The sequence below is a fragment of the Triticum aestivum genome, chromosome 7D (genome assembly GCF_018294505.1).
Source record: "Triticum aestivum cultivar Chinese Spring chromosome 7D, IWGSC CS RefSeq v2.1, whole genome shotgun sequence".
Classification (NCBI taxonomy): domain Eukaryota; kingdom Viridiplantae; phylum Streptophyta; class Magnoliopsida; order Poales; family Poaceae; genus Triticum; species Triticum aestivum.
This window is the reverse complement of record NC_057814.1, coordinates 187,108,269-187,117,029: the sequence shown is the minus strand read 5'-3', so window position 1 is coordinate 187,117,029 and position 8,761 is coordinate 187,108,269. Positions and strand designations below refer to the sequence as shown.

The 8,761-nt window shown below is 46.6% G+C and overlaps 1 pseudogene; it reads left to right on the top strand.

Annotated features, from left to right (window-relative positions):
- The first annotated feature begins 3,008 nt into the window (after nt 1–3,008).
- On the top strand, nt 3,009–5,725 carry LOC123167627 (anthranilate O-methyltransferase 1-like; annotated as a pseudogene).
- Nucleotides 5,726–8,761: the final 3,036 nt, after the last annotated feature.

Below are 8,761 nucleotides of genomic sequence, written 5' to 3'. Positions count from 1 at the left end.
GATGTCATTGATAACGGGATCACATCATTAGGAGAATGATGTGATGGACAAGACCCAATCCTAAGCATAGCACAAAGATCGTGTAGTTCGTTTGCTAGAGCTTTTCCAATGTCAAGTATCATTTCCTTAGACCATGAGATCGTGTAACTCCCGGATGCCGTAGGAGTGCTTTGGGTGTCCCAAACGTCACAACGTAACTGGGTGACTATAAAGGTACACTACAGGTATCTCTGAAAGTGTCTGTTGGGTTGACACGGATCGAGACTGGGATTTGTCACTCCGTATGACGGAGAGGTATCTCTGGGCCCACTCGGTAATGCATCATCATAATGAGCTCAATGTGACTAAGGAGTTAGCCACGGGATCATGCATTACGGTACGAGTAAAGTGACTTGCCGGTAACGAGATTGAACAAGGTATTGGGATACCGACGATCGAATCTCGGGCAAGTAACGTACCGATTGACAAAGGGAATTGTATACGGGATTGATTGAATCCTCGACATCGTGGTTCATCCGATGAGATCATCGTGGAACATGTGGGAGCCAACATGGGTATCCAGATCCCGCTGTTGGTTATTGACCGGAGAGTCGTCTCGGTCATGTCTGCATGTCTCCTGAACCCGTAGGGTCTACACACTTAAGGTTCGGTGACGCTAGGGTTGTAGAGATATTAGTATGCGGAAACCCGAAAGTTGTTCGGAGTCTCGGATGAGATCCCAGACGTCACGAGGAGTTCCGGAATGGTCCGGAGGTGAAGAATTATATATAGGAAGTCCAGTTTCGGCCACCGGGAAAGTTTCGGGGGTTATCGGTATTGTACCGGGACCACCGGAAGGGTCCCGGGGGTCCACCGGGTGGGGCCACCTATCCCGGAGGGCCCCATGGGCTGAAGTGGGGAGGGGAACCAGCCACTGGTGGGCTGGTGCACCCCCCATGGGCCTCCCCTGCGCCTAGGGTTGGAAACCCTGGGGGTGGGGGCGCCCACTTGGCTTGGGGGGCAAACCCCCCTTGGCCGCCCCCCCCCCCCTCAGATGGGATCTCCAGGGGGCCGGCGCCCCCCCCCCCCCCCCCCCAGGACCCCTATAAATAGGGGGGAGGACAGCCGCACCACAGCCCCTGGCGCCTCCCTCTCCCTCCCGTGACACCTCTCCCTCCCGCTTGTGCTTGGCGAAGCCCTGCCGGGATCCCCGCTACTTCCACCACCACGCCGTCGTGCTGCTGGATCTCCATCAACCTCTCCTTCCCCCTTGCTGGATCAAGAAGGAGGAGATGTCGCTGCTCCGTACGTGTGTTGAACACGGAGGTGCCGTCCGTTCGGCGCTCGGTCATCGGTGATTTGGATCACGACGAGTACGACTCCATCAACCCCGTTCACTTGAACGCTTCCGCTCGCGATCTACAAGCGTATGTAGATGCACTCCTTCCTTCTCGTTGCTAGTAAACTCCATAGATGGATCTTGGTGATGCGTAGAAAATTTTAAAATTCTGCAACGATCCCCAACACGGATGTCCGGGCCGGGCCGGATGTCCGGGCTGGTCGGGCCGGATCCGTGGATGAACACCGCGTGGAGAGGTCAAATCCGGGGCAAAATTCAGAAGATTTTGTGGATGGAAATTGGGGAAAAGGTGGGGAAAAACTAGATCTACCTGCAACACACGAAATCCGCGGATCAAATCCAACAAAACTTCATCACACCAACAAATCACAAAAAAAAAATTGGGGCAATTTTCGGGTTAGGACGAAAAACAACAAAATCAAGCTAGAAAACAAAGAGAGGGGGCTCCGAACTCGTGATCAACGTGGCTCATGATACCAAGATGATGTAGGGCGGAATCCTAGATGGTCGATCTTTCACGAAAGGAGCGGATCCCTACGAAGAACGTGACAAACACGAGGGGTAACACGAGGGAAACACGAGAGGAACACGAGAGAAAACACAAGAGAATCACTCAAACCAACAAGATTCGATTACACATGCGCTAGATCCAAGAACACATAGAGATCACACGGTCCCAATCCAACAAGGGACGATACAAGAGGTAACCGGTTCTTCTCCGAAAGGAGGTCTTGAGGGGGGCCACCCAAGAGGGGGTCTTAAATCCAACGTGGATCGTCTCCGAAGAGGGGCCGCAGTCTCTCTCGAGGAGGAGATCCGTATGGATGAGCAATGCTCTATCTCACATATGAGCTAAACCAATGCTAACCCTAGAAAGATGGGGGAGAAGGAGTATATATAGTCTAGAGGGTCGAAGGGGTACACGGGCTTCGGCCCTTTACTGTGCGCAGACAGGGGGGCCGGATGTCCGGGCGACGGGCCGGATGTCCGGGCCTTCCCGAGGGGCCGGATGTCCGGGCTTGGCGGCCGGATGTCCGGGCTGGAGGGTTCAACTACTGTAGTTTCTGTCGCGTGGCGCCGGATGTCCGGGCGAGGGGCGGATGTCCGGGGCTAGGGCCAGATGTCCGGGCCCTGTAGCACTTCGATGGCTGGGCTGCTGCTGTTGTTGACATTTTCAGGGGCCGGATGTCCGGGGCCTTGGCCGGATGTCCGGGGCCTGGAAGGTGAACTTGCCTTCTTCCGTTGGTTCTCTTTATCCATGGACTTGGTGGCTTGTCCGTCTTCACGTGCATCTTCGTAAGGGTCCTCTTGACACCTGATCATGCATAGCATATCGGACTTAGGTAGTAGCCATGTCTCGAGTGGATCATATGCGATATCACTAAGGAAGGAAGTCACCTCGTTCTCGAGAGCTCTAGCTCGTGCTCGTGTCATGGGTCCTTTTGGCTCTTGATGAGACGATGGTAAGTCCATGGGGATGATCGTAGGATGCTCCGCATCAATATCGGTCGCGGTTTATTCCTAACAAAAACTGACGGGCTTTCATGGACCACGCTGCGTGTGCCCTCATCTAATTGCACCCATTACTCGTGTTTGTGGGGGTGGTGGTCATCCTGGCTCTCTATAAATGATAGAGCCGCTGTGGTCTATACTCTATACTGGACACATGGTGCAGTCAGTCTAGCAAGCTTGTAGCCCCCGAACTTGTAAAGCTAATAGGCATCACTTCTGAATAGCTATGAAGGAAGCAAGCGGCGTTCGCATGGTTACAGGCAACGGCGAAAACAGCTACGCCGCAAACTCCAGGCTCCAGGTTTGTTTGTTTTCTACTAGATGAGAGGCTCCAGGTTTGTATCCTGCACTGTGCTGCAATCCACTCTCGTTGCATGAATAATTTGCTGTGTTTCATGCATGTATGCAGGAGAAGGCCATTTTGGAGACAAGGCCGGTGCTTCGCAAGGCCATACAAGAGGTATGCACGTCGCTCTCCGCCCGACGGAGCACCATGGTCGTCGCTGACCTCGGCTGCTCATCGGGTCCCAACACTCTAAGCTTCATCTCCGAGGTAATCGGTGCAGTCCACTCCTGCACTCGGAAATCGGAAGAGGAACGGCGCGTTGTGGAGGTCCAGTTCTTCCTGAATGACCTGCCGGGGAACGACTTCAACCTCGTCTTCCGGTCACTGGAGCAATTTGAAGATCTCGGCGGGAAAGATACGCCGCCCTTCTATGTGGCAGGGCTGCCCCGGTCATACTACAGGAAGCTTTTCCCTTCCAGGAGCGTCCACTTCTTCCACTCGTCCTACTCCCTCATGTGGCGCTCTAAGGTATTTATTTTTCTTTTCAAAACTAGTACTGTTCAAGTTTTAGATACTACCTACTACTCTCTCCATTCAAAAATATAAGGTGTATTAAAAAAATTCTACAAGCCAAACCTATCTATTTGTTGATATTATGGGCATGTTCTGGACCTCTCCAACTTCTTGCTCCACAACATTCCAGTGCGAAGCTAGATTCACGAAGCTACGTGTGACATCGTTGTTCGCTAACTGGAGCTTTTATTAAATGGGTCGTAATATCAAGACATGATGTGTGTATTGCCCAGCAATAGCTAGCCTTGGAACAGGAGTAATAGCAAGAAATATCTACGTATTTTAAACAGATGAATTTTCAGCGAATTAAAATCAAAAAGTATCTGAGTAGAGTGTGTGCAATAACACATATGTAATATAAAGAAATATCTGAGTGGAGTGAGTACGATAACACAAATGTAATTTTCAGCCAATATAAACTTATCTAAAACAGTCGGTATAAATTTGCTATGTATATATTTCCTATATTATGCCCAAGATTACCGTTTCAGTACTTTCTTGTAGTTCTCTCCGATGCCAATGACGATGCGAATCCAATGATTTACTTTTTCAGTGTATATTAATATTGCTCATATTTTGTTGGTCAAAAAAATAGTTGAAGATAGGCACGAAATATCTCAACGATATCCTGTCACATTATAAGAACACACCGGAATGGTCTGAAAGCTTCACCATGCAAAGTTGTAAACAATTCAATTTGCTTCCATGGATCACCGACTGGGAGGTGAAAGAGTAGTAGGTACTGTTGGGCCATTTTATACAATATAATGACTCCATCATGATATGTAATTACCTAGGTGCCGGAGGAGCTCTCAAGTTGCACTCACTTGAATGAAGGCAACATCTACATTGGAAAAACTACTCCACCTATGGTGATTAAGCTATTCCAAGAACAATTCAAAAAGGACTTTGAGTTGTTCCTTACATTGCGTTTCAAAGAGCTTGTCAGTGGAGGTCGAATGTTGCTAACGTTTCTTGGCCGAAAGAATGAAGAGATGATGACGCATGGGGAGGTTGGCACCTTGTATGAATTGGTTGCTGAATCTCTCCTGTCTTTGGTACTAAAGGTACGGGTACATGTTAATTAAAGCAACGATATCTTGCTTTCTTTTCAAGTAACTATGTATTATACCATTATTAGTCTTCATATTGTGGTTGTGTGCCACGTATGATGCAAAAACCGGGTAAAGCCTCCTTCTAAAAAATAAAATTACTCTTCATGTTAACCAACTTATAATTGCATATGTAATTATATATGTTCCTAAACTAATTCATTCTTGCATGACAACATTCTATGAACGAGATTACATTGATGTTGAATACTAACATATATGCAAAGTGGCAGTACATTTTATCCGGAAAAGAAAAAAAGTGCCAAGTACACGTAAAAGTGGAGAAAAGGAATTCACATTCTAAAACATAGAACTATTAGCATTCCACCATGTCAGACAGAAGTTCACTTTTGAACGCTAAAATAAGAACAAAGGTTCCGCAAAATAAGATTTCTCATTTGATACACCCACCCTACCATAAGTATTATTGGTTTGCATGATAGGGTCGTGTGGAGAAGGAGAAGTTGGATTCATTCAACGTGCCCTACTACACCCCATCCGTGAAAGAGGTCCGAGAGTTGATCAACAAGAGTAGGCTCTTCGACATCGAGCATGCCAGACTCTTTGAATCCAACTGGGATCCTCAGGATGACTTGGACGGTGATGTGATTACTAGATTATGCTGGCAGCGGGGCAAATGTCGCCAATTGCATAAGGGCGGTGATGGAGCCGCTAATCGTAGACCACTTTGGGGAGGACATTATTGATGACTTGTTTGTGGTGTTTGCGTCCATCGTTGCAAAGCATCTAGAGAAAGCAAAGGCTAAGTACCCCATCATCGTGTTGTCACTGAAGAAGGCCATGTAATGGACATAGTTTAATTAGTGGTATATGTAGGTATTGTAAGTGGGAGGCCTGCTATGGTTAAATAGTTTAATTTGTGGTATATGAAGAGTATTATAAGGGGGAGACCTATTATGGTTAAATATCTCTTTTGCGCTCCCCTTCCCCCCCCCCCCCCCCCCCCATTTTTCTGTGAGAAAAGTTTGTCTTGTGTGCTCTATAACAAAAATTGCATAAACTGTTAAATCGTAAATTTATTTACATGCATACCAATGGTTGGTAAGAGTCAGCCTTTAGCTTCACATATATTTCATATTTTCAAGTGAAAAAATACAATGGTTCCAAAATAAAAATGCACATATCATGATTTTTAATGATGTAATGACATACATGGTCCTGTTTGTGCATGAGACGATGTAGAAAGCTATAATTTACAGGTGCATGAATTCATAATCAGAGAGTAAATCATTCGGTCAATTATCAAAATGAACAATACAATTCCAAATATGCCACGACGAAATCACTTGCATATTTTTCCGTCGTAGCTCGCCTTCGGACTTGGAGCTGCCTTGCCACTTGAGCGTATAGTTGTTTGGTTGGCATGGGCTGGCATGATTCTTGTGTGCTTGTTGTGGTGGGGGGCTCGCCCTTGGTCAAATAAATTGAAGTCAGAGTTGCTTTCTCGGGAATAAATGGTGGCAATGACAATCTGCGGACAACATCGGTAGTGTTTCTCTCTTCGGTGGCATGTGTGAGTCTTATGGGTAGCCAGGTTGACCATCGGTACCCTATGTGGGCATGTTATTATGGTTTTTGCCCGGTTTTTCATAATTAATTGTGCAATTTTATCTTCTTAACTAATGAAATCAGGCAAAACTTTTGTTGCCGCTTTAAAAAAATGCCACTATATCGTATCCTACGTATGTGGGTCTGCTTAAGTAGTCATGGTGCTCCTAGGTCATGTTACTGGCAACTAATGGGATGCATGCCTACATCTAAGGGCATCTCTAGTCGATCCTAAAATTTCACGAGCATCCAAAAAACTATTTGGGGGAGGGGGGAGTTAACGATGTCTAATCCATCCCATTTACCTCTCTAAAGCCCATAAACTTTTGGGGCGCACCAAAAATGAGCCCCTCCAGCAAAAATATTGAGGCAAAGAATTCTCGATGAACTATGGGTTAAGGGTTGTGTTATTTCTTTTGGTTCAATTTTGAACTATGAGTGTTTCAATTTGAATTTGTGAATTGGCAATCGAAATTGTGTTTGAACGTATGCATTCCTACCATCAAGCTATTATTTGATAGGTTGTTTAAATGAAGTCGGAATGAGGTTTACATATGCAATAGGATGAGAGAAATAGCAACAAAAAAATTATTGGTGTCTATGTTTTGGTGATCGGTTAGAATGCAGCCTCCACAACCCCAGAATTTTTGGGGAGTTAATTTTGCGGACGGCTTTTTGGGAGTTAAGTTTTGGAGTCAATTGGGGATACTGTCAGTTGGGTGGCTTACTCATGTGTGAATTGAATGACTAGCTTAGTTTGAAGATGGTATGGAGGAGAAATACTTGAGAACTTTGGCGGGTAGTCGTCGAACCAATGGTACGCGCTTATAGGATTTAGTATCAGGGGCACCAGACAAGGGTGTGCATGCAGTTGGTGCACTAGTAGAAAACTGGGCTTTGGTCACAGGGCAATATTCACATTAGTCCCGGTTCAGTCACGAACCGGGACTAATGTGAGCATTGGTCCCGGTTCGTGCGGCCAGGGGCCTGCCGGGCCTCGTGGGGGCATTCGTCCCGGTTCGTCCGGCCCCTTTGGTCCCGGTTGGTGGGACAAACCGGGACCAATAGGCCTCGCTCCTGGCCCACCACCATTGGTCCCGGTTGGTGGCTTGAACCGGGACCAGAGGCTCACCCTTTAGTCCCACCACAAACCGGGACTAAAGGGTTGGTCGTAGTTGCGATCAGAGTTTAGTCCCACCTCGCCAACCGAAGGGCGCTCACACCGGTTTATAAGCCCGTCCCTCTCTGCCTTGTTGAGCTCCTCTCAAATTGAAAATAGATGCCCTTATACAGGGAATTTGACCTAAATTCAGAGTAAATTTCTTTGAATTTCATAGAAATTTATTATGAATTTAGGTTGAATTTTCTCTATAGGCGCATCTATGTTCATTTTTTATAGTAAATAAAATAAATAAACCTTAATAAAATAAATATAAATAAATAAACCTTAATAAAATAAAATAAATAAACTATAGTAAATAAAATAAATAAACCTTAATAAAATAAATAAAAATAGCAGTAGTAAAATAAATAAAAATAGCAGCAGTAAAATAAATAAAAATAAAATAAATAAAGTAAAATACATAAGTAATTAGAAACAAAATGGAATAAAATAAATAAGTTTTTTGTTGTAAGTAGAAACAAAACAAAATAAATAAAGCAAAAGAGAAAACAAAAAACAGGGAAAAAATTATGCCACCTACTGGGCCACCACGGCCTGAATACGACTTGAAACCCATCCATGGGCCAGGATTCAGGGCGCAGAAGGCCCAGTAGGCCTCACAGGCAAAGAGAACGGTTAGGTCCGAAAGCCTGCAGTTGAGAGGAGCTCGAGAGGGTGGGCGCAGCAGCGCTTATAAACCACTCTCGAGCTCTCTCAACTAGCGAGGTGGGACTAAACTTTTGACGCGGGGCAGCACAAGGCCTTTGGTCCCGGTTGGTGCCACCAACCGGGACTAAAGGGGGGCATGCGTACCGGTTCGTGGCACCAACCGGGACCAATGCCCCCCCTTTAGTCCCGGTTGGTGCCACAAACCGGGACCAATGAGTTGCCTATATATACCCCATCGCCACAGCAGAGCACTCCACAGTGCTCTGTTTTTTCTGGCCGGCGAGGGGAGGGCATTTGGGTGCTCTAGCTCACCTCCTATGCACCTGAGGTGTTCGATGAAATGTCTGAGCCACACTAGTTAATCTTTCTCCTCTCGAAACTCGACCTCCGAGCTCCATTTTCCCCGAGATTTGTCTAGGTTTAGCGGTCCGTCACGTCCCGTCCCCGTCTTCACCGCCGTCAATCGCGCGCGCCGATCTCGTCGCCAGCACCACCGTGGTGAGCCTCTTGTTCTTATCTTCTTTCTGAAAGAAAAAAAT